Raw genomic sequence first — 27,923 nt, 5'->3', positions numbered from 1 at the left:
AGGGTAAGTGGTTGACAAGAAGATGGAAAACTACACTGATGAAGAATTCGAGAAGGTTGAAGAGAAAGAAAAAGCTTTGGCCTCCATGACCATGGCTCTATCTCCAGAAATTGCTCAAGGTTTCAGGGAGTACACTTCTGCTAAGGCTTTGTGGGAAGCCCTAATTGAGGTCTATGAAGGGAATGAAGATATGAGGGAGAGTAGCCAAGATATGCTGCGACAATGTTTCAATATGTTCAACTACGTTCCTGGAGAAACTCTTGAAGCACAACTGCAGCGGTTCACATCTCTTAACACTGAAATGACTGTGGATGGGATGTTCTACACAAAGTCTGAGATAAATAAGAAGCTACCGAATGCTCTCCCAGAGTCTTGGGACATGAATGTAGCTGTCATAAAGAAGACTAAGGATCTTCGCCAGCTCTCTCTTGCTGAAGTGATGGCTATCATCAAGGCCTATGATATCGATGACAAGCAACGAGAGATCAACCATGTGAACTCATACTCAGCTTCGAACCTTGGAATTTCTTCTAACAATGCTATTTCATCTCTCACTTTTCCTTCTGCAGGTCAATCATTTGCTACTCAGTAAGCTTAGGTTCAGTCCTTCCCCACTCCATCAGCTTCCTCTTTATCAGCCTTGCCTTTCTCATAGAACTAATCGTTCGTGGCTGCTCAAGTTGCTTCCTCCTCCAATGTGGCTTCTTCTTCCAAAGGAAAGGAGGGTGATGGAAATCTCTATCTTGCTACAAGGCTTGTCAATTGCTACAATGCACTCGTAGCTGGAGATCTTCCACCCTAACTATCATTTGCTGATCTTGATCAGATTCACCCTGAAGACGTTGAAGAGATGGATATTACATGGAAAATTGCCATGGCAGTTTTTAGGGCGAAACAGTTTGCCAAGAAGACCGAAAAGAACAACTAGGGGATGAGTGCTGACAAGAAGGTTGGGTTCAGGAAGGGAAAGTTGCGGTGTTTCAACTGCTACGAGGCAGGGCATTTTGCTCGTGATTGTCCACAGGCAGACAGAAGGTTAAATAAAGACAGGACAATAGTTGCAGTTGGGAACAATCGAATCGGTGCTCAGGTCAACAACGAGAAGGCTATGGTTGCACAATCGTTTGACTGGGAGGATCAGATGCAAGCCCTGAACCTATCTGTACCTAAAAATGCCCACCTGGCACAGGTTAGTGATGATGCTCTGGCAGAGATTGTTGCAGCTGAAGATCAAATGATGGAGTTGCAGTTTGCATTGATGCTATCTTCTTCTCATGAACCTAATAAAACCGAGGTAAGTCTACCCTCATGCTCTCAAGCTTATATTGATTATGTTAAAATTCTGCATGAGAAAATTGAGACATTAGGTAGTGAAGTAGAGAACCTTAAAATTCTCCGTGAACTTAATTACTCACTAAAAAGGGAAGTAGAAGACCTTAGATATGAAGGTTACCAACTCAGAAAAGGTCAAAAACATCTTAAAACCCAATTAGAATCTAAAATAAAGGACTTTAGGAAATTTTAGGGAGTCTATAGTAATGAATGCGAAAATTATGACTATATAATGAAACAGAACACTGAACTAGTGGCTGAAATTGAATCATTAAAGGGCAAATTTGAAACTGCTGATTTTGACTTTAGAAAATTTGATGTATCGAGTGAGGTAGTTGCAAATATGATAGACCACTGCATGTAATTTAAAAGAAATCAGTCAAAGGGTCTAGGGTATAGTCAAGTGCCTCCTACTTTCAATCATACGTATCAGTTTCAACCCCTATCGAAAGAAGAGATTGCCAATGAACCATTCATGGTTTATGGCAAGCCATCTGGTTTTGTTTCGGGAGGATTTATTAATGTTGAAAGTACTAACATTTCTACTTCTCATGCAGATAAATCCTTGAACCAGTCAAAGCACGAAGTTGAAGATCTGTTTCTGAAAATAAAACTAAGTCTGAACCTGAAGTTTTAGTTTTAAATAAAGACAATAATTTTTCTGATGTTTCAAATGACAATGTTTTTTGTGGTGTTTCCGTTTCTTATGATACTATTTTTAATGGTTTGAAAGTGTCTGATACTAGTTTGAACAATTTGGTTGACAATTCTGATGTTTGTGATGATAATTTTGAAAAACCACCAGTTTCACAAGCTTCTCCATCTAATGTACCCTCACTTGTCTCACAACCTAATTCTTATTCCTGTTCTTGTGAGAGAAGCAAGGGTCTTAGAATGGAAAACAAATATGATCAATGTAGCACAAGTTATAACAATAACAAACATATTTGTTTCAATTATGGTGGTGGTGGTCATATAGCTAGAAATTGTCAAAATCGTATGTTTGTACATTTCGAATTTCCAAGAGGAGAGAATGAATTCAGAGGAAGGTCTTTAACTAGAAAGTCCTCTAGAAATCGTTCTCGGAATGATGATTGGAAAAATGATCGGAGTAGAAAATTGGCTATTTTTCAAAAACATAAAAAGGTTTTTCATAACAAAGTCCCAACCAGTTTGCCAAAACCGAGCATGGCCAAGCCAAGGTCGGTTTTGTCAAGAAGCAACAGTGGGTCTTCAATTAATTCTAGTAGAAAACCCAAATGCTTCAAGCAAACTGATAAACATTCGATTTGAAAACCACACGGGACTGTTATAAAACCCAATTACCAATGGTTGCCCAAATTAGCTTCCAATTTATCATCTGTGTCCTCTGGAAAATCCGTAAATGATAATAAATCTAAGAAGGCATCGGGACCACCCATGAAAATAATGACATGGGTTCCCAAATCTAATTAAACATGCACATCTTGCAGGGACAGTTGCGGGGGAATGTCGTCAGACCCTAGTTCGTCGACAGTGGCTGCTCTGGGCATATGACAAGAGATATCGCCCAATTGCACAACATTCAATCCTTCAATGAGGGATGCATCTCCTTTGCGGGTGGAGAAGGTGGCAAGATCACTCAAAGTAGAAATGTCACAAATGAGGTTTTGAGTTTCAAAAATGTCAACTTTGCTCCGGAATTGAAGCATAGTTTGTTGAGTGTGTCTCAGATATGCGACAAAGGCTATTCTACACATTTCACTGAGAAGGAATGTATGATTCTCAAGCTAGGCTTTGTCATTCCTGAATAGTGGATTCTTGTAAAATCTAAAAGTGATGGGAATGCCTATATCATTGATATGAATAACAATCTTCCAGAACAAGTTACATGCCTCTTCTCAAAGATTTCTGAACAAACTGCAATGCTATGGCACCGAAGACTTGGTCATGCTAACGCCAAGAACTTGAATCGTCTTGCAAAGAACGAGATGGTCTGTGGTTTGCATGTCAAGGACTTTATCATGTTTGAGAAGTGTTGATGAGAATTGTTATCGAGAATTAAGAAAAGAAACAATAGATTTGAATGATGAAAGATGATGAACACACAGAGTAAATATTAATCAGATCTCATTTTTATTAAGATTGATTACAAAGTAAGCTGAAGAGAGATATTGTGTTTCGATATCATATCTCTACTTCAAGCCTAAGTCCCTATTTATAGGGAGCATACAAAAAATATACTAAGTCTATACTTTGACACTTCGCATACTACACTTCGCATACAAAATTGACTTAGTAAAATAATATACAAATGTGAATCATTACAATACACACTATTCGACTTTTACAACATACATCTACATTCTCCCCCTTTGTAAACAGTCGATGCAATTCAACTGAAAAGCTTTTGAATTGCAGAGTGAATTGTTCTTCGCACTTCTCCATACCAGGAGATCACCTTCTTCAAATCTCTCTTGTCACCTTCATTATTTTTCTTGCAATTGTTCATACGTACAATGAAGTGCGTATATTGCGAAGAATTGTATCTTTCAATCTCTGAAGCTTTGAATAGGAATTTCTTTGGTTTTCCTTTAGTGTCTCTACCTTAAAACACCATGCCAAAAGGTTTAAGGCATATCTCACCCACAACATACTTCGACAGAGCATATTGTGTCAAAGTATCTTCCCATGGAACTTTAACTTCTCTTCCTAGCACATTTGCTAACTCTTCATCAGTAAGTGTCAAACAATCGAAATAGTTGTCTATAAACGTCTTCACATGTGCGAATCCAACTTTAAACACATCTGTTTCCGAGCCTTTGAGTTTGTTTTCTTCCATATGCTTCAGAATAAGAGCTACTTGAATGAGATCGTTGCAATTCATCAACGGAAAATCAGCAACTGTGAAGTCGTATTGTTTGTTGTCAGCTCTGATGACAAAATATCGAAAATTTTGAAGCATGTCTTCAAACAGAACATCCTTCTTTATTGTTAGCACCTTCTTGATCTTCATCAGGGACCAAACTTCATCTGGATTCTTCCCAAGAACAACATGAAATCTGATTTTCATATGAGTGTAGTCATCCGGATTATCGAATTTCTCACTGATCTTGTATTGAGCTGTGATAAACAACATTTCATTAATTGGGAAGTCCAACTGACAGTGATCTGATTTTGCAATATCGTAACTTCTTTTAGGCTTCTTCTCGAACTCATACATCTCCCTTCCTACAACTTTCGACTCTATAGTTTCGTAAGAGTAAAGTTTCGCAGGATCTCCTTTGTTCATGGAGGGAGGATCACTTGCCCATTGTTTCATGATGCTCTGAACTTGTCTTATCCTTTCCAATTCAGCCTCAGCATCAGCTTTTAACTCCTCCTTCGACTTTTCGTACAAGATGCCTTTTCCTTTTCCTGTTACATCTTTCTGAGGTTTTGAGCTAGAACCTCCTTCGTTTTCTCCAACAACAATTCCCTTGGAAATTGTTTTTGTGGTTATTGTTGTTGAAGAAATCGGTTTTGTAGGAATTGGAAGAGTTGCAACCAGTTGAGTCGAAATCACTTTTCCCACTGTTTTAGCCTCATCTTCTTTGCTTCGACTTTTCTCTCCCCCTTGCACCCCTGTGAAAACAGGTGGAGCACCCTTCGGAAGTAAAGAAGTGAAGTTTGTAAGCAGAGCAAGAGCCTTTTGAATAGCTTGTTCTAAAGTGTTAATCTTTAGAGACAAGAATTCAGGAGTAATGATTTGCGAAGATGATGAATGTGAAACGGCTATTTTAAGCTCAGTGACCAATTTGATCAAGTGATCAAACTTCTCCATTGTGGCAGCTTTCTGATCTTCAACAACAGGAATATTATTTAGTTTGTGGAGTTGAGAAGAAATTTCCACAATTTGCTTTTGAAGATCTACTTGTCTCGTATGCACATCTTGAAGATCCTTCGCAAGTTCAGACTTCAATTCTTGAATTTTGAAGTTGACATCCTCACGAACTTTCTTGACGTCTTGTATAAAAAGAATGTGTCGTTCTTTTGTAGCAGCTTTAAGATCGTGAACTGCAGACGTAAAATTGTTCCCTTGTGCTTTCACTCTGAGCTCATTGTTTTTATCGGACTGATCTACTTTCTCCATGATTCTTTTCTTAGCACCTTTAATCATGACATCAACCTCCATTGCTGATATCGAAGACATTCTCCCAGAATCGGCTTGCGATTGGATAATAGCCTTCAACTTTTGATTTAGTATTTTAAACTGCTTTCCTGTCATCAGCATATGATCAGGAATGTCTTCTTCGTCTGAATCAAAAGGAATGTCATCTAGAATTCCTCCAAAAGCACCTCCTTCGACTTCAGAATCAGACATTTGTTGCGAAGGTGGAGGATTTTCAGGTGATTGGGATGGAAAAAGTGTGGTGAATGGGTTTTGAAGGGCATGATCAAAGATGGATGAAGTGGTTGATAAAGTGGTAATAGGTAAGGATGTTTGTAGTGTGGATGCAACACTCGGGATAGGTGCCCCCGTATCAGATACGTTGACAACCATATCCGAAATAGGTACCTCCTCAGAAGCTGACTTGGTAAGAACTATTTCGAGTGGTTTGGAAATGGTAGTAGAAATTTGCGAAGTTGAAATGATTGGTAAAGAGACATTTACCATAGTTGTGACAGGTGGAGTTTCTGGGACAACTTCTTCATCTGATGATTCATTGCGAATCACCATCTTCCTCTTCTTAACCAGCGCTCGTTGCATGTTTTTCGCAACATCTTCTGCCCGTTGGCGTTTCGTTCCTGGAGACACTGGGGTAGGAATACTGCGAATAGTAACTCCTTTACTACTCACTTCCGCTTTGCGAATTTGTTTTAAAACCCCAGACTTGGAAGGTAAAACTTCCTTCTTCGATACTTCATCTTGTACAGTTGGTGAAGATGAACCCTTCGCACTTTTCTTGCTAACCTTCTTTTTCTTTGACAATGTAGCAACATCTGGTAACATGCCGGTTTGATCAGCTGTATCAATGTTTCGCAAATATCTCACCAACACTTTGTGAGTGGGAGAAACTTTGCGAAGCATCACATCCGGAATACGAGCCACTCGAGTAAAAATGGCTTCATCATCTTCAACCACTTTGGGAAATTGGTAGAACGAAAATTCAGCAACTTCGACATCTGTCATGATTGGAATTGCTTCTTTATCGTATACTTTCTCCAGGATCAAACTCCAGTATCTGGCACAAGATATCCCCTTCTCCGAATTTGTGTTTTCCAAGCTTTTCACAAATTCTTTCCATAGCTGAGTGGCATAATCGACATTGATGTCATAGTAGATACCCATTACCATGGCATAAAATTCGACTCTTCCTCTATCCAAGCCGACTGATCTTCCGGTAAGACACCGTAGAAAAATACCAAAAAGAAAATTCCAGATGCATGGTAATCCCGATTTCCGGAAGTTACTGATCTTCTCCAACTCCGGTTGATGTCCCATCTCATTGAACATATGAATTATCTGGGAGTTTACAGGTTTAACAAACGGTGGGTTGTTTGGAATCTGCAAGAACTCCACAAACAAGTTCTTTGACAGTTTAACCCTTTTGTTGTTGATGAGATTGAAGGTAATCACATCCGTCGTGTGATTGTATGAAGCTGTGGAAGCAGCACGAGATAACCACACCATCGGAACTGGGAATGATCGGAACATGGCAGTTGATAATGGTGATCGTTTTAAAGCCACGATAAGCATCTTCAAGTCTTCTGGATACACAGAAACGTTGGGATCAACTTGATAATTGGTGCTTTGAATCTTCATAAGTGATTGAGAAAGAACCTCATCAGTGTTGGAATTTGTAGCTGCCATTGTTAGGGTTTGAAAGAAATTTGAATTTTGGATCAAGATGAAAGCTTTGAAGTTTTGTGAGAATTCTTGTTTGCGTAACCGTACACAGTGTTCTTGATCCCCCTTTTATAGGTTACTCAAGATTGATTTGAAATTAAAGCGGGATACATTTAATGTTATCCGATGTGGCACCTTGAAACTCGGATCATTACTGTAAAAGATGGCTATGTTTCAAAAAGTAACTATCACATCTCCTCAAAAACCGGATAGAATACCAACCATTTTGAGTATACAGCCTGCAAGTATCCGTTATAGAATTCGAACCGGTAAAACCCTTCGCATGGAAGCAAGGCTCTTTCACTTTTGGGATTTAAAGTGAAGTCATATGCCAGACTTGCGAAATCATCAGTCTAAGTTGGTTTTACTCAGAACCTCAAGGATTTCGTGTGTGCAATGTGTCAATGGAATAAGATAAGAATCAAGAAACTTTGGAATGTTGTGATGTCAAAGAGTTAATTTGACATGAATGTAGTAAAACCCCAGGCAAAGGTTGCTTCGTTAATCATCAAGAGAGATAATCAACAGCTTGTGTAGTTTCCCGTGAATTACAATCGAATACTTGTGAAGAAGTATCAAAGGGCTTCTTTTAAAAGTCATATGGGTTGGTTTGAAATTTCATTACATATCAGCCTTAACATAAGGCGAGAAAGTGTAAATGAAGTTACTTGTTTGACCAGTGTAGTTAGTGACAAGTTGGCTTGTGAAAATATTTATCATGACAAGAATTTGCAAATGAAACTTACAATGAAATCATATTCAAAAGAAAATTTGTTTTGGATCTTGTTGGGTAACAAACATTCTTGGTTGTAAATATTTGATCAAGACCACGCATGCGAATTGAATATGATTTGAAGTTTCGAAATTTTTGATACTGAAACAAAGGTTTCGTAAAAATCTGGAACAAAGTTCCCCGTCAATTCCTTAAGATGTATGATTTTTGGGTTTCACTTTCATCATGGACTCATGATGTTAGATCGTTAACACAGAGTTGTGATCTGTCTAGGTTTTGATTGGTTTGACCAAAAACCTCAAGGACAAATCTTCGTTAAATTTTTTTTTTTGGATTTTAAGAACAGTTTGGTTTAAAAAGATTGGTTAAGAATCGAAGTGTACCTCTGTTATATTTGGACAAAACAGAAAACTCTTAACTCATTTGAGAAGAGTAAGGTAGCTCATTTTGACTTATGCGAATATAAGCCTTATTGGGAAGAAATTTTCTTGAGAAAATTTCATTAAGGCTTTCTTGTCACACATAGAGTCATGTTGAGGCTTTTGGTCTACATACAACAACATGCTTCTAGGGACATCCTAACTAGTTTGTAAAATAAATTTAATACTTTCCCATGGAAACACAAATGTATAACCTCTTCGCATTGTTGCCCATAATGATTATGAGCTCAGATGCGAAAAAATGTGGTTGCGAAGCCATGCGAAGCCTCTGAATGAACAGTAACCTCTGAATGATTTTGACTCTTAGCTGCTGAACAAAACTTTTATTCTTGTGTTGACGAAAGGGAATTCACATTAATCATCCCCAAACCTGCTAAAATTCGAACAAATGATTTTTCATTAAGAGGTTTTGTAAAAATATCAGCAAGTTGTTCAGTTGTTTTGACAAAATGAATTTCAATATTCCCATCTTCCACATGATCTTTAATGAAATGATATCGAAGAGCAATGTGTTTTGTCTTTGAATGTTGCACTGGATTGTGACAAATGCGAATTGCACTTTGTGAATCACAATACAAAGGAATCTTTTTCATGTTTATTGCATAATCATGAAGTTGACTCTGAATCCAAATAATTTGCGAAGTACAAGCAGCCGCATATATGTATTCTGCCTCAGCGGTTGATATAGCCACACAAGTCTGTTTCTTTGATTGCCAGCTCACTAACTTTCCATCCAATAGTTGACATCCACCAGTCGTACTTTTTATATCCAAAGTACACCCTCCTAGATCGGAATCTGAAAAAGCTTGAATGAAGAATCCTGTTTTCACAGGATACCAAAGTCCTAAAGAAACAGTTCCCTTTAGATAGCGAAAAATATTTTTCACTACAGTCAAATGAGGCTCTCTTGGATTAGCTTGATATCTAGCACAACAACAAACTGAAAACATAATATCAGCTCTACTTGCAGTTAAGTACAATAAAGACCCTATCATGCTACGATACAGTGTTAAATCAACAGCAGGAGCATCTAACGAAGGAGTTAGTCTTGTTCCTACTGCCATAGGCACTCTGAGCTTTGTGCTATTAAGCATTCCAAACTTTTCAAGCAAGTTATTCGTATATTTTTCTTGATTGATAAAGATTCCTTCCCTATTCTGTCTTATATTTAAACCAAGAAAATTATTAATTTTTCCCATCACGCTCATTTCAAACTGACTTTTCATTAAATTTTCAAATTCAATTGACAATGCTGGATCAGTTAAACCAAAGATAATATCATCAACATAAATTTGAACAAGCATTAGATGACACCCAACTTTCTTGCAAAATAATGTGGGTTCAACTGATCCTTGTTTAAATTTAGATTGTTTCAAGAAATTTGTAAGTGTTGCGTACCAGGCCCTTGGTGCTTGTTTTAACCCATATACAGCTTTGTCAAGGACATACACATGATCAGGATGCTCATTGTTTACAAATCCTGGTGGTTGTTCAACATACACTGTTTCTTCGAGTTTTCCATTTAAGAATGCACATTTAACATCCATTTGATAAACACCAAAGTCTTTGTGAGCTGCATAGGCTAAAAATATGCGAACTGCTTCAAGTCTTGCAACAGGTGCAAATGTTTCTTCATAGTCAATGCCTTCTTGTTGTGAATAACCTTTTACCACTAGTCTTGCTTTATTTCGAATAATATTTCCATCTTTGTTGGTTTTGTTTTTAAAAATCCATTTTAATCCAACAATTGAAACATCAGAAGGTTTAGAAACTAATCTCCAAACCTTGTTTCGTTCAAATTCAGCCAATTCAGATTGCATAGCAACAACCCAATCTGAGTGTTCCATAGCATTCTTTACAGTTTTTGGCTCTATTTTCGAAATAAAAACATTAAACATACAAAGTTCTTGGTTTTCATTCAATACCTCATTTTTCGCACGAATTTGAGCCCTAGTTAACACACCTTCTTGTGGATTACCAATTACTTGTTCTTTTGGATGATTTCTTGTCCATTTCTCAAGTGGTGGAAATTTTGAATCAAATTCTAAAGGTGCATCTTCATACATATCTTCATTATCAGATCCTGCAACAGAAAAGTTATCATTAACTTCATGAAATTCTTCATTTGTATCAAGATTAATTGTCTCTGTTTCATCATGCTCCCCCTCAACATGATCTGTATCTTGATACTCCCCTTCAAAATGATATTCTTGTTGATTTTGCGAATGCTCCCTCTCAATTTTATATTCTTGTTGATTTTGTGAATGCTCCCTCTCAATTTGATGTCCTTGTTGATTTTGCGAATGCTCCCCCTCAATTTGATGTCCTTGTTCCCTATGAACATCTGGTGTGCTTTCACAAGTTATCGTTGATTCATCAATATGTTTTGAGGATTCTGATGTTTGATTATCAGGAGCATTATTTTCTGCATCAATGGCCCTGTCAGGAATTCAAAAAATTAAGTCATAATCAAAATCATTGATTTCAGAATTATCAGTTGGAGTATTTGAATCTACAAGTATTGGTTTATTATCAAATTTACTATCAATTTGTTTAAGATAGTAATCATCAAATGTTAAATTGAAAGTTTCTTCAATTTTTCTTGTTCGTTTATTTAGCACTCTGTATGCAACTGAATTCTGTGAATATCCTAAGAAGATGCCTTCATCAGCTTTAGCTTGAAACTTGGACAAATTATCTTTTAGATTCATGATAAAGCACCTGCAACCAAAAACATGAAAGAATTTTACATTAGGTTTCCAATTATTGATTATTTCATATGGAGTAACATTAAATCTTCGATGAATGTATGATCGATTCTGAGTAAAACATGATGTGGACACAGCTTCTGCCCAAAGATATTGAGGTAGATTCGCATATGTCAACATGGTTCTGGCAGCTTCGCATAGAGATCAATTTCTTCTTTCAACTACACCATTCTGTTGTGGTGTATATGGTGATGAAAAATTATGCGAAATGCCTTTGCTTTTGAGAAAACTGTCAAGAGTTTGATTTTTAAACTCAGAACCATTATCACTTTTAATTTTTCGTACATTCTTCTTCAGACTAACTTCAATCTTTTTGATAAAATCAATCATCGTCTGAGCAACTTCAGATTTCAACCTGAGAAAAAACACCCACGTAAATCTAGAGAAATCATTTACAACAACTAAAATATACCCCTTTTTGTTTATTGTTGCAACAGTTGATGGTCCACATAGATCAATGTGAAGAAGTTCCAATGGATCTACTATTTTTGAATCTATCACAATCGGATGACCCTTTCGATGTTGTTTTCCTTGTTCGCAAGCTGCACACAAAGAATCATTGTCAAATTTTAGTACTGGTAACCCTCGAACTAAATCTTCAGTTACAAGTTTATTTATATTTCGAAAGTTCAAGTGTGACAATCTTCTATGCCAAAGCCAACTAAGATCATTGGATGCTTTTGATAGTAAACACACAGCTGGTTTTCCTACAATCGGTTTGATGTCCAGTGTAAACATATCACAATATCTTTTGGATTTGAGGAGTATTTCATTCGTCTTGACATTTGAAATGATACTTCCTTCTTCATTGAATACAACTTGATTTGCAGTACCCACAACAAGTTGTGATACACTTATCAAATTATGTTGAAGTCCTTCAACATAGGCCACTCTGTTTACTGTGAATTTTCCATTTGTGACTTTCCCATATCCTTTCACTTGACACTTGTGATTATTTCCAAATTTGACAACTCCAGCATTTTCCAAGGTTCTGTAATCTCGCAAATTTTCTTTTCTTCCAGTCATGTGACGAGAGCAATCACTATCAATGTACCATTTCATATCATATTGCTCGTCACATATCACCTGCATTTATTGAAAAAATTTAGGAACCCAAGACTTTTTGGGTCCATCATTAGTAGAATGAAACAAATTTTTGGAATTTAAAAACCATGTTTTCACTTTGTTTGTAACAGAATCAATTATATCAACATCATCAGTTCTAGATTTTGAAATATAATCATTCAATAATTTTGGATTTCCATTAATTGTAATCTTATCCTTCACAACATTCGCATTTTTGATAACTGGTTTCCATTTTTGAACTGGAACTTGCAAATTATGAGATGATTCACTTTCAATTGAAGAATTATTTGTGAACTTATCAAATGCACTTTTGATTTGTTCTTCTGAAAATTTTCCACTTTGATATTTCTTTCCTTTCCCTTCAAACCAATGATTGATCGTACTAACATCAGATTTTCCTTTTGTATATGAAACTTTGGTTGGCTTTGATATTGAAGGATTTGGAAAATTTGGTTGTTTTGGTGAAAATTTCATTTTGACTTGAGTTAAGTTCTTCAAACTTGATGAAGTATTCGTGAATTTGCCAACATTTTGAAACTTTTGATTATTTGCAAATTTTTGCGAATTCTCAAATTTTCGATTGTTGTCATATTTGCGAACATATGGAACCTTGTCAACATAGTTTATTTGTTTATGAAAACTTGAATATGTTTTTGTGTTTTTATTTTGAAATTTTGATGATGTTTTTGAAATTTGTTCTTTTTCATCTCTTAATTTTTCATTAGACACAACTTGCCAGAATATTGCTTTTCTTGCTTTTCTTTTTGAAACATTATTTTTTGTTAAAAAATTTCCAACCATCAATTTGAATTCATGAGAATTTAGTTTCACTTCAACCTTTGGGTTTTCAACTTTTTCAAAAATTTTGTTTGATTTTTCACCTTTAACCACCCATTTTTGTGATGATTTTCGTTTTTGAAACACATAAGGATTTTTGGTTAAATTGTTTTCTTCTGTGTTTTGATTTGCGAAAAAACCTTCAGTCGTGGACTTTTGATTATCTTTTTCAATCATTTTATTGAAATCAGGATGAACTTTCTCAGCATTTCCAGTAGTGACAAAAACTTGATTTGGAAAAATGGTTTTATCAGTACATACAAAATTTGGATATACCACAGTGTTGGTTTCCAAATAATGTGCGCCTTTATCATTTAAAATTTTGTCAAATTCTGTTGTATTTTCAAACACTTGATCAACTACAACCCTTTGAGGTGTTTCAGTTGAAACTTTCTTTTCTTCTTTATTTACATCTGTGTCATCAGATTTCCAGCTTTCAACTTCCACATTATCAAACTTACAATGTTGCGAAGTTGAAGGTTTATCAATTTCATCCTCTATTATTGAATCAACTATTATTTCTTTACCTTTGATCTTAGATGTGATATTAATGATTGACAATTGAGAACAATCAACCTCTTCTTCCTCTTCTATTTCACTGATTTCACTTACATTATCAGAATTTTCATCAATATCAGCATAATTCAACTGTGAGGAAAGAGTTGAATTTTTAGTTTTCTTTATGATTTTCACTTGTTCACTCTTTGTCAAACTTTCATTGACAATGTTAACCAACTCATCAGCATTCAGAAATTCATCAATTTTGACAATACCATAAGTATATCTATCATCAGGTATTTTGTCAAATTGAGCAATTGTGCTTTCGCAAACATAAGAAACAACATCAACTTTTTCACGTTCATACTCAAGAAAAGGTAAAAGTTTTCTATGTTGTTCTTTGCTAATATCAGAAGAATGATGTAAAGCTGTTAATTTTGCATACAAACGTTTTGCAGAATTACAATATATGTTTCTCTGTGCTAGTAATAACCTAACATCGTTAGTAAGATTATTCCTATCACAATCTATATTTTTGACTTGCATTTCCAATTTTTCAACTCTGCTCTTCTTTATTTCTAAATCTCTTCGTGTCTCACTAAGTTGCACATTTAATTTCTTAGCTTCATTACTAGCAGACACAATAACAGAATCAAAATAAGCCACAGTATCATCAAATGAAACAATTTCAGCATCATAAGCAGATAAAGGAATATTAAAAGATTCAAGAATTCCACGTACCTTGGTTGTCATGGGTGACTTGTCAGTGGATTTAGACACAAAACATCTCCCTGAAATGTTTTCTTCGCAATCCTCAAAACTTGCGAACATTGCTCCATGTGTGGGATGCCTCATTTCCTCATCATCAGATCCTGAAGACCAGATCTGATAAGTTCCACTTTCTTCTTCAGCAGCTTCTCCCTTAGCAACTAATGACACTCCTTTGGTATTTGCACGTAATTCTTCAATCTTCTCGGAGTAGTATGCTTCATCTTTGACTTTTTCTTTCTTCTCATCTTTCTTTCGCAACATGCAGTCAGCTGCAAAATGATTCGCACCATTGCAATAATGACAATAAATTCCTGAATCACCTTTCAACTTTTTCTCTTCTTTCGCATTTTTCTGTTTTTCATCAATTTTCTCCATTTTCTTCCTTTCTTCCCCTCCAGTCTTTGTGACAACATTTTTCGCATCATTCATCTTTCCTTTTGGATTAAAAGGCTTTTTGAAAAAAAATTTAACTCTGTTGTTTGAATAGAATGCTAGTGCTTCATCATCGCAGTTCATCAAAAATCCTTCTTCATCCGAACCATCTTTTTCATCAGTTTCAGATACCTTTGAAACAAGAGCCAAAGGACCACCAATAGCTAGTTTTGATTCTTCATACATTTCTGAGACCTCACATTCATGTGTTTTTAGTTGATTGTAGAGATCATTCAATTTAGTTGTATCAAAACTTTGTTGATTCTTAATCATCATGCTCACACTTCGCCATTCCTTGCGAAGACCCATAATGAAAGTTAAATTGAATTCCATGAGAGATCTAGTGATACCATACCTATTGCAGCGAAACATAAGCTCATTCAGACGATCATAGTAACTTTCGAGAGTTTCTATATCCTTTTGTCTGAATTCCTTCAGTTCAACCAGACATTGCTTCACAAAATTGATCTTCGTCTTTTCGCTACCTTGATACTTCTCTTTTAAAGTATTCCAGATGTCTTTGGCTGTTTTACAACTACGAATGTAATTGTAAACCACAGGAGGTAGAGCACCTCTTAGTTCCCTCATGCACCTCTTTTCATTATTCTTCAGTCGTTTTCGTTGTTCTTCAACATCAGGAGATGCAGTGGATGATCCAATTTGTTGAACATTAGCAGGAGCTTGTACTATTCCATCGATACAATTCCAAAGTTCTTCATCAATTCCATTTAAGTAATCTTCCATTCTATCAACCCACTGATCATAGTATTCTAAAATCAACATCGGAATTTTGGTTGAGAAACCAAGCAAGTGAGAGAAAGAAGTCATTGTATTCATGTTGAAATTCGCCATTGTTGAACACAGAAAATATCTGAAAACTTGAAAACTTGATGAATTTCAGAATTCGATCAAATGAATTGATCAAAAATGACTAATCGATTACTCGACTTAACAATTCAAATAAAGAATCGATTCAAATCTGAAGATCAAAAGTGATTTTCAAAACCAAAATTGTGCTGAAAATTTTGAGTAAATTTTGCAACTCAAAAAACAAATGATTCTTATACGAAAATCAGATCTAAGCAGTTTGAATCCTGCTCTGATACCAATTGATGAGAATTGTTATCGAGAAGTAAGAAAAGAAACAATAGATTTGAATGATGAAAGATGATGAACACACGGAGTAAATATTAATCAGATCTCATTTTTATTAAGACTGACTACAAAGTAAGCTGAAGAGAGATATTGTGTTTCGATATCATATCTCTACTTCAAGCCTAAGTCCCTATTTATAGGGAGCATACAAAAAATATACTAAGTCTATACTTTGACACTTCGCATACTACACTTCGCATACAAAATTGACTTAGTAAAATAATATACAAATGCGAATCATTACAATACACACTATTCGACTTTTACAACATACATCTACAAGTGTGTGTCATGTGCCCAAGGTAAGCATCATAGAAAACCACACCTGCCAAAACAGGTCAAATCAATTAGTTAGGTGCTTCAATTGCTACATATGGATCTGTTCGGACCAATAAACGTTCTCAGCATTAACAAAAACTCCTATTGTCTAGTCGTGATTGATGATTTTTCACGTTTTACATGGGTTTTCTTTCTATCCAATAAAGCTGGAGTTGCTGATCTGATTAAAAAATTCATTGTGTTAATTGAGAACCAAACTAACAACAGGGTGAAGGCGCTTCGTACTGACAACAGAACAGAGTTTAAGAATTCTGTTCTCGATCACTTCTGCGCAGAAAAGGGTATTATGCGTCAATACAGCTCCGCTCACACACCCCAACAAAATGGTGTTGCTGAGAGGAAACAGAACTTTGAAAGACGCCGCAAGGACGATGCTGTGTGACTCCAAACTGTCAGTCTTCTTTTGGGCTGAGGCGATAAACACTGCTTGCTACGTTCAGAATCACATGTTGATCAACAAATCTCAAATGAAGACTCCGTACGAGATTCTATATGGTCACAAGCCTTCAGTCAGTCATTTCCGTGTATTTGGCTGCCCTTGCACCCTTCTTCACTTAGAGTCCAGCCCAAAGTTCAACGCCAAAGCCAATGACTATTACTTCATAGGGTATGCTGCTCGCACCACCTATAGGGTCTATAATAAGAAGACTAAGCAAGTTATAGAATCTTATGACGTGCGCTGGTTGGAAGAAAATGAGACAGATGCTCGAGTAGGTCGGGATTGGTTGTTTGATTACACATCTCTGTTCAAAACTATAAATGTGTCTTCAGGTAGCTCATCTGGATCTATCTCCAATTCAAAGAATGTTTCTGAAGACGAAGACGAAGAAGTTGTATACATACCTCCAATGGTATCCTCTTCACAACCTAAGGGAGAGACTCCTGCTTCGTCTGACGGGGAGTCCTTCGCTTCACGTGAGGGGGAGTCATCTGTACATCCTGATAGTCCTAAATCTCCAGTTCAGAATACTACTCCTGATGCTGAATCAACACCACTCACTCCTATAGAAAGAGAGTTCATGTCTAAAGACTCTTCCACTACTACTTCAACATTTATGGAGCTACACTTTCCTGAAGACTTTTCAAATGAGTTTGTGGCAGAGTCGTCTAGCGTGACTCAATCAGCAACTGAGGGAGGTGTAAATATTCACAATCTTCCTGTCTCTCTAAATGACATCAACCAGGAAATACCCTCAAGGATTCAACGTGATTATCCGATCGACAACATCATTGGTCAGCTAGGCGATGCCGTTAAAACTAGAAGTCAGAATGGAGATGTCAATACATGTCTTTACTCTTGCTTTATCTCTCAAATAGAGCCCAAGAATGTTGAAATGGATCTGAATGAGCCTAGCTGGGTAGATGCAATGCATGAAGAGTTACGTCAGTTTGAAAAACTTGGGGTCTGAAAGTTGGCTGAGTTGCCAAAGGGCAAATAGTCTCTTGACACACGATGGGTCTATCGAAACAAGCATGATGATTCAGGGGTTATAGTGCGGAACAAAGCTAGATTGGTGGTTCGCGGGTTTCGACAAGTCGAGGGTCTTGATTACACTGAAGTTTATGCTCCAATAACTCGCTTGGAGGCTATTCGTATCTTCCTAGCATATGCTTCCTACATGAAGTTTACCGTTTACCAAATGGATGTCAAGACCGCCTTCTTGTATGGCAAGGTGAAGGAAGAAATTTATGTTGATCAACCTCTTGGGTTCGTTGACTCAAAATTTCCTAATCATGTCTACAAGTTGGACAAAGCATTGTATGGGCTACATCAAGCTCCTCGAGCATGGTATGCAACTCTGACAAAGCATTTGCTCGAGCATGGTTAAACTTGTGGCACTATCGATCAGACGTTGTTTATCAAGCATGTCAGTAATGATCAGATACTTGTGCAAATCTATGTTGACGACATTATCTTTGGGTCGACCAGTCTGCAGCTCTGCAAAGAATTCGAAGGTGTTATGAAAAAGATGTTCAAAATGAGTTCGTTGGGGGAAATGACCATGTTTTTGGGGCTTCGTGTCAAACAAAATTCAACCGGGGTCCTGTTACATCAAGCCAAGTATGTGGAAGATATTCTTGAGAAGTTCGGGTTTCACAACGCCAAATCTGCATCGACGCCAATGGCTGAAAGACCTCTCCTAACTCCAGATCCTGATGGCGAACCCGTAGATCAGACGCTCTACAGATCGATGATCGGATCACTGATGTATCTTACTGCAATCTATCCTGACATCATGTTTGCAGTTTGTCAATGCTCACGTTATCAGGCTAATCCTAAATTTTCACATCTTATTGTTGTCAAAAGAATTTTTCGGTATATCAAAGGTAGCCCAAAATTGGGTCTTTGGTATCCGAAGAATTCTGAATTTAACTTATATACTTTTGTTGACTATAATTATGGAGGCTGTGAGCTTGACAGGAAATCTACTTCAGGAGGGTGTCAATACCTTGGTGACAGATTAGTGTCATGGCAGTGCAAGAAACAACACACTGTTTCAACCTCAACAGCAAAGGCAGAATATGTTGTTGCATCTGCTAGCTGTTCTCAAGTTATCTGGATCCAACATCAGCTGTTGGACTACGGTTTGAATTATTTAGAAACCCCCATTTACTGTGATAATGAGGCCGCAATCCAAATTTCCAAAAATCCAGTCCAACACTCTAAAACCAAGCACATCGATATTAAAATTCATTTTATCAAAGACTATTATGAACGTTCGCTAATACGGCTCGAATAGGTTCCCACTTTAAGTAATGTGGCGGATTTGTTCACTAAGCCCTTTAACAAAGCTCGCTTCGATGTGCTTGTGGGATTTCTGAAAATGATTCGTTTTGAGGATTAAGTTTTTTTATTTTTTTCTTTTCTTAATTCTTCTAAAATTTTTAAATTTGTTTTGGTTTCTGTAGGTAGGTTAATTTAAATTTGCACATTTCATTTTATTTTTATTCTCACTCATGCACAAATTTAGGGGGAGAAAAATCCAAAAATCCAAAAACAATAAAATATCCAAAAACAATAAAAAATCCGGAAAATTAAAAATATTGCTGAAAGTCTTGTTTGCAGGTGTTGTATTAGGAAATAAAAATTAGCAAGTGATAAAGGGCAATCTGAATCTGCGTAACATACCCAAGTTGAATCCTCTACGCTCTGTGCTCGATGTGCTGGTAGGCACGAAAGATTTTAAATGGACTTGACTAGGGAGAGTTGAACTTAATGAATTTAAGTACTTGACAAACATTGACCTAGTTAGATCCAGTTAGCCTGACAATACGACGCCCAAATAGGTTGAGCAGGGAGAGATACAGGGGAATCTACTGGTCACACTAAAAAACCCGTATCTAGAACTGTGGGTTCACTTTTCCTCGATGTGCGGATTCTATCCTTAATTCCGGTTGGATGGGGTGACTGGGTAATTCCGATAAATTAGGTCTGTAGAAGGTTATTTTCTTTCTTTATGTCTGTTAGTCATATGTTGCCACCTCTGTGTGATCGAGAGATCCGACCTAGACTGTAACATATGCAACTCTATCTCTCTGCATCTTCTATCTATGCAATTCTTTCTATCTGTTAGCCATATATTGTCTCCTCTGCGTGACTCAAATCCGACCTGGTACATAGTATATGCACCATTCTCTTCTCAATCCCTCTAAAAACTTCAGTTAGTCATATGTTTCATCCTTTGAGTGATTGGAAGAGATCCGATCTGGATGTACATCATATGCATTCTAAATCTATCTTCTCTCTTAATAATTGTCTGCTTACCCGGTGTAAGGAGTACTTTGGAAGTCCTTGATGGCTGGGGCATATCAGGAAGCGGGAAACACATTATAGTGCAATTAAAATTGGACACATACAGATTGTCTGTAGATCTCGCTGCTCAATTTAGGTGGACAACAATATCCCTGGTTGTTGTCAAATAAATGGTCCTTAAGAAATTTACTTAAGAATAAGGGCTAAAAATGTCATATTATTGGTAATCTGTCCAAAATTATGTCACAAATGTTTCGTGTTTAAGTGGACCACAATACTGGCGATCGATCAGACGAAGATGTGAAAATAAGGGTAATTGATGGGATTAAAACAACTTTTAATCTATGAAGATCGATTAGATCTTGAACAAGTATATGAATATGAAACAGTAAAAATGCAATAATAAGAACAAAACAGCTTGAATCAAACGTGTCGAATGATTAAATAAAATCCTTAGAAGAGCTCGATTAAGAACATCAACTGTAAAGGATTAGAAGATTACAAGAACGATTACAGAAAAATATTGTACTCTTGATCAATCGCTATATCGATAATCTCTAGAATCTTAACCTAATATGCATGCAAGCATTTAACTTATATACAATACATAAAAGGCTCTCGGTTGGACAGGCCCAAACCGAGAATACAAGGCTAAACAACGAGCCCAAAAGACGCAACATCAAAACTATCTTCAACCCAACAATCTCCCCCTTTGCGTCAATTTGGAGCGAGACCTTCACTTCTTACTTGGGCCGGCAGCTGAAGCTGGTACCTTCTTCTTCACGGTGCTAAACAGACACTTGGTTATGGAGAGGATGGTCTGTCTAAACCGGATGTACCAATTGATCATATCATTGAAGTACTTGATGTCATCAGCCAAATTGTCTTTACACTGCTTGATGATGAATAAGACGTGCTCCAAGCAAGTTGTGGTGAAAAGATGTTTGTCAGCTAAAGCGAAGAGACATTTCTGTCCTTCGGCTCTAGTGAACATCACAGAGTTTCGCGTCGGATCTATCTTGCCCATTTGCATTTGATTTAGATCACTGGCCGATCCCACAGATGCAACTTTCGGTTTCTTTTTAAAAACTGTGGCGACCTCCTGATCCATTAGGGCCACCTCCATGATATAGCATGCCAGCATCCTTTTGACATGGTCTATGATGGGACCATATTCAGATTCATTTGTCAGCAGGATATTGTATAAGACTATCCAATCATGAGGATTCAGATTGGGCAGATCCGCCAGGGAGATGATGTGGGCAGTTCTTGCAGATCCTCGGATGAGCTTGAACTTAACGTTTGTGAATCTCCCCACGGCATAAGGCTTCAGCACCCGAACATTAACAATCTTCTGGGCGCTCCATGTAAGGTATTGAGGGCGAGCGGCTTCCAGGTAGAAGTCAATGAGCTCCCTGTCAAGCTCATCGTTCGGATGCGGGACTTCGAAAATGTTAGAGAAGGCGTGGAAAATGAACGCCTTTCGAGTCAGCGGCATATCAAACTGCGAATCGATAGAGTTGTTGCAGTCGAATGATATCACCGGCTCGAGCCATAGTATGCTTGGAGTCTCTATGGCCTCTTTTATCATACGATCCCTGGTCCAGGCAGGGAAGAGCAACTTTCGGCTCTCAAGGAGATCGTGGGCTTCTTTTTGCTTTCGTTCGGCTTCTTCAGCCTCACGCGCCACACGACTGGCATCGTCTTTAGCATTGCGACTATTCTTTCTTTTTAACATGTCCGCAATGGTCTCCTTGTCTTCATCTTCATCTCCTCCCTCTGCTATGTTTTTGCCCTTGTTCTTCACACCCGAACCCGAGGCATGACCAGTTGGGGGTGGTTCGGTTGTGTGAGTCGCATTGGAGGAAGGAGGTGGTTTCGATCCTTGCTTCATATCTCCCCCTTGTTTCGGAATGGACACGAAACTCGGTAGGCCTTCAATTTTACTTAAAAGGTCCATGGCCGGAGATAGTTTTTCAGCGAGGGTACGCCTCACTGAGTGGTTAAGGATGGGGTCGTGTGCTTACAGGATGTTTGAGAGAGCTGCGTGGACATCCGAAACACACGTCTTTATGACCTCCCTCTGGGACTTGGAAAGCTGCGTGCTCTTGACCTTCAGGGCGGTAGTCTTACTTGCCAAGACGTCCATCATAGAATTTTCTGCCGCAAGATCCTCTTGTAGTTTTGCCAAGCGGGCATCGATGGAGGCACGAAGTGCCGAGTTGTCGTCGCTAAGATTTTGTCTGAGGGTAGCGAACGAAGATAACTCCTTCGAGACAAACTGGGCCAATTGTTGAACAACTGGTTCCAGAGTTGTCTTAGTGGCTTCGACATTCTCCTGCAAAGACTGCAGCAGGATAGAAGCGTCATTGAATAGTTTATCGACTTTTGCGGTCGCTGCCTCACAGGCTCGGGTGGAGGCGTCTATAGCAGCAGTTGCTGAGGCGACAGAATCATTTTGAGCCCTGGAGAAGGCGTCAACGATTTTCTGAAGGGCAGATTCAGACAAAGATGACTGCTGGTTGGAAGAGGAGGCGAGAAGTTGATCAACCTTCTCGTTAAGCTCGCGAAGATGCTTCCGTGTCACTGGAGCATCATCCTCCTCATCACTCTGAACTTGAAACGGACTATAGTAGACCAAATCAAAGTTCATGTGATCACAACCAAGGTATTGATCACCGCCATCGGAGGCGTCTTCTGGAGATTGAGGTGGTGGTGAAGCTGGGGGTGTTATTGGTTTGGTTTGTTCTGGTTGGGTGGGTGGGGGGTTAGTTTCGGGTGGTGGTTGTGTATGGGTAGTGTCGGTTTGAGGAGGTTCGGTTACAGGAGGAGTTTCGGTGACTGGTGGTGTTTCGGTTGATGTGGTGAATATGGGTGGAGGTATAGGGATAGAGGTTGGGGGAATTGTGGGGTTTATGGTGGGAATGGAAATAGGAATTGTGGGTGGAGGTGAAGGAACTGGGGATTGATGAAGTTCCATGTCTGGGGTTGGGGAACGAGGAGGTGTGTTGCCTCGTTGAGGAGATTCGTTTCCTTGTGATCCCTCAGAGTCCGAACTCCCACCTTCGGATTCGCTTGAAGAGGAGGGAATGACGAGCTTTCGCTTCTGTTGGGTCTTCCTCCTTTTCGGTTGTGGGGATGAAGCAGCCTTTGGTTGTTTTCGCTTCTTGGGAGAAGGTCCCTTTGGAGCCTTGGACACTTGCTTCCCCTTCTCAGCCTTTTTACCCCTGGCTACCGGTTTGTCGGCATCATGAATCGATCGCAGCATGTCCGGTGTCAGTTCCCTCGGACCAGTTGGCTGAGACTCCTTTATCGTCCGGATCATTCTACTGTCTGAGGGCACACTTCCATACATTGTCTTCGGGATGGAGCCAATAAATGAAAATTTTGATGCATCAGAGACGATGATCTTCTTGGTATGGAACATACCAATAGAAGACATCGATGCACCATCAGCAGTTGGGACATCAAACTTGTCCATGGCCCATCTTGTTATCAAGATCTAGAACCGGGCCAGCGACACCTCGGAGTGTCGGGAAGAGGAAGAGAGGCTCTGAATCAGCTGTTGCCAGAGGACAAACCCATAGTCCAGGTTTATCCCATTGTACACTCCGTACATTATCGAAAGGAAAAGACGACTTGCACCGTCAGATCCTGAGCTCCTCTCTGACAGTCCCTTGAAGAGAACTGTAAATAACCCATTCCACAGGGGCGGTAGGCAGGACTTCTTAAACCTGGCGACGGAGGTGAGAACCTCTGTGTAGCCCATGTTGTAAAACATGCTGTAGAACATCCCATCCGGAATCGTGTCCGGGTGAACTCGCGATGAATCAGCTGCAAACCCTAACAAAGTGCAGAAACGGGGGCGAGAAATTGAAGTCTTGTGTTCTCCCACTTCAAAGAATACTCGGTCGACGGCCTTGTCGTAGTAAGCCGTCGCATAGACCTGAGATAAGGCCACCATTGGCACCGATTCAATCCGTGACAGTGCAGGAGCGAGCTGGGAGTACTTGAGGCATTCGATGACCGGCGACATGTAGGAATCATACGCCAGTGGGTTCAGATCAATGACAAGGCATTGTTGGGGTCGGATGGGAAGAATTTGAGAAGTTGCATGAACGGAAGAAGATTCAGCCATTGTTGTAGGTTTGGAGAAGAAGATGACCGGGAGAGTGTTTGGAAGTATTTTTGCTTTGGAAATTATGGAGGTAGTAAAGAGGTAAAAGGTGGTGTTGAAGGCTTTTTATAGTGGGTGATAGGAGAGAGAAAAATCGTTTCAAATCTCTTATGGAAATACGAAACGGGTTTTTGATTGACTGATTGGTGACAGTTGGGGCGTGCGATGATCATGTAGGAGAGAGAGTGTCAGTTTCCTAGGATTACGCCGCCCAATAAGCGCCGGTTCAGAGAGAAGAACCGTTTCCATTTCCACACGCACCTTTAATGCCAGATTGATGACGCTTCAATATCACACACGCGTCCATAAGTGTCAGAAAAAGCGCGGCCGATTCAAATTCACGCGCCCTCCTTTTTACCGTCGTTTGAATTTCTATCCATTTAACTCCCGCTGAGTCAGCAACGTTTTGTCTTTTCCCCTTTAAACGGCTGTTTTCAATTAATGACCCACGTGGCTGATTTTTGACCACAACTTCATTAGTAACCATCCAGTAATAATCCAGCCTGTAAAGTAATTAGTAACGGAATTTTGGAAAATCTTGGATTTTCGTGCAAAGAGTGTAAAAGAAAAAGAAATAAAGCAACTCTTTTTAGGATAATCTGTGATGTCAATAACGACACAAAACTGATGATCCCGGGCACGAATCTCTTCCTTCAAGATCAAGAGAGACCTCAAAGTGTTAAAGTGGAATCCCGTTGAATTACGATCAAACATTTATTAATAAATGTCGAAAGGCCTCTTTTAATAAGGCTAATTAAGGGTGGTTTCGCTTTGTTTCAACAATTCAAGTCTTGATATAAGAACGAAGGTGAACAAAGTACTTGTGAGACCGGTGTAGTCTATTGAACAAGTAGGTAGGAGTTGATTTTATAATGGCTTGGATTAATATGAAATCTCAGAAAAAAAATGTAAAACTGGATTCCTTGGGAAGAAATGTTATGGTGTGTAACAATTTCATTGGAATCACGTAAAAGAAAATTTGAGATTCCATGAAGGTACATTCGTCTATTCATTGGTGAAAACTTGATCAAATTAATTGGTCACCGTCAATTCGTTGGTGTTGAATTTTGGGTTTCACTCAGCTCGTAGTGGCACAAAACTAAGATCATAAACACAGATGTTGTGTAACCATAAACCTCAGTGGTAGTTTCTGAGAGTCTCAAGGGTTACAGTGATGAAACGAATGTAATGGAGAAGTGTAATGGAGAAGGTGTAAGAAAACATAGTACCTCTGCTGCGAAAATAAAGACCAAGCAGGAGACTCTTAACTCATGTGAGAAGAGACTGAGGTAGCTCACGATTAGAATAAATGAGTTAGCCTTATTGGGAAGACAAGGTTTGTGTATACCAGGTCATGAAGGCTATTATTCAAAATCTTATGAGGCTTGGGACACATACAGCAGCATGCTTCTAGGGACACTTAAGTAAGTCATCAAATGTATTCCCATAAACGAATGAGCACACAAAGAAAAATAAATAAAATATTTTTGGAGTTTTTGAAATTTATAATAAAAAAATAAAAAATAAAATAAAAAAAAATAAGAGTTAAAATAAAATTAAGACCTAAACAACAAAAAAAACTCTTGAAAAAAATGAAAAACCGAACCCGAACGTTCGGTTGGTTTCGGTTCTAGAAAATTTTGAAAAACCGAACCCGAACCTTCGGTTGGTTTCGGTTCCACAAAATTTTGAATAACCGAACCCGAACCTTCGGTTGATTTCGGTTCCACAAAATTTTGAAAAACCGAACCCGAACCTTCGGTTGATTTCGGTTCCACAAAATTTTGAAAAACCGAACTCGAACCTTCGGTAGGTTCCGGTTTTGAAAAATTAAATACTTTTAACATAAAAGCAAAATAATATAAGAAATATACAACACAGAAAAACTACCTTTGAAGTAATGAGCGAGTCAGATGGTTGAACCGAACCCGAACGTTCGGTTGGTTTCGCTTCTTACGTTTGAGGTTGAGAGGTAGTGTGAGGTACTGACTCTGATTCCATCATTCCTAGCCCTTGCAATATTTTATTGAATGATGCTTCTGGAAGAGCTTTGGTAAAGACGTCAGCCAGTTGATCAGTGGTTCTTACGAAGTGAACTTCGACATTTCCATCTTCCACATGATCTTTGATGAAGTGATACCTCAGTGCTATGTGTTTGGTTTTAGAGTGTTGCACTGGGTTATGACAGATCCTAATTGCACTTTCAGAGTCGCAATATAGTGGGATCTTCTTCATATTGAGTCCATAGTCTCGAAGTTGACTCTGGATCCAAATCACTTGTGATGTGCATGATGCAGCAGCAATGTATTCCGCTTCGGCAGTAGACAACGACACACATGTTTGTTTCTTGGATTGCCAGCTGACTAATTTCCCATCAAGAAATTGACAGCCACCAGTTGTGCTTTTACGGTCGAGTCCACATCCTCCAAGGTCAGCATCAGAATAGGCTTGAACGAAGAAGCCTGAATTGGATGGATACCATAGACCTAAGGAGGTGGTTCGCTTGAGATAGCGAAGGATGTTCTTTACTGCCAGCATGTGAGGTTCTTGTGGGTTAGCCTGAAATCGAGCACAATAACACACAGAAAACATGATATCAGGCCTGCTAGCAGTTAGATACATCAGTGAGCCTATCATTTGACGATAGAGCGTGATGTCGACAGCCGGTTTGTCTAGAGATGGGGTAAGCTTGGTGCCGAATGCCATTGGGACTTTGACTTTTGAGTCTCCCATCATTCCAAACTTCGCTAGGAGAGTTTTCGTGTAAGCTTCCTGATTGATAAAGATGCCTTCGGGTCCCTGTCTTATATTTAAACCAAGGAAAAAGTTAATAGGACCCATTCAGCTCATTTCAAACTTAGTCTCCATCAACTTTCTGAATTCAGCTGTTAAGCTGGGATTCGTGGAGCCAAAGATAATGTCATCGACATAAATTTGAACTATCATAAGGTGGTTACCTTCCTTTTTGCGAAAGAAGGTTGGGTCAACCGAACCTTGTTTAAATTTAGACATCTTTAAAAACTTTGTAAGCGTTTCATACCAGGCTCTCGGAGCTTGTTTGAGGCCGTATACAGCTTTATCCAGAATATAGCAATGATTTGGATACTTTTCGTTCACGAACCCAGGAGGTTGCTCCACATACACAGTTTCTTCGAGTTCTCCATTGAGAAATGCACACTTGACGTCCATTTGGAAAACCTCAAAGTTTTTGTGAGCAGCATAGGCCAGAAATATTCTAACAGATTCTAGCCTAGCTACTGGAGCGAACGTCTCTTCGTAATCTATTCCTTCCTCCTGACAGTATCCCTTGACCACCAGACGAGCCTTGTTCCTTATGACATTACCTTCCTTGTCCATTTTGTTTCTAAAAACCCATTTAAGACCAACAACCGAAGCATCTGGAGGAGTTGGAATGAGGCACCAGACTTTGTTCCTTTCAAACTCGTTCAGTTCGTCTTGCATTGCTTGAACCCAATCAGAGTGATCGAGGGCAGTGTTCACTGTCTTCGGTTCAACTTTTGATACGAATGAGTTAAACATACAAAACTCTACCTTTGAAAATAAGGATGTCTGTTTTGCCTTCAGTTGAGATCGGGTCAGAACCTTTTCAGATACATCACCAACTACTTGAGAGATAGGATGATCTCTTGTCCATTTGGTAAGAGGAGGGTAATTCGGATCGAAGGTTGGATCTAGTTCAGCGTTGATCATCTCTTCTGGCTCAGATTGGCT

This window comes from Lactuca serriola, chromosome 4, assembly GCF_051521515.1.
Source record: "Lactuca serriola cultivar US96UC23 chromosome 4, Lser_US96UC23_V15, whole genome shotgun sequence".
NCBI classification, from domain to species: Eukaryota; Viridiplantae; Streptophyta; class Magnoliopsida; order Asterales; family Asteraceae; genus Lactuca; species Lactuca serriola.
Note: the sequence above shows the minus strand (reverse complement) of the source record.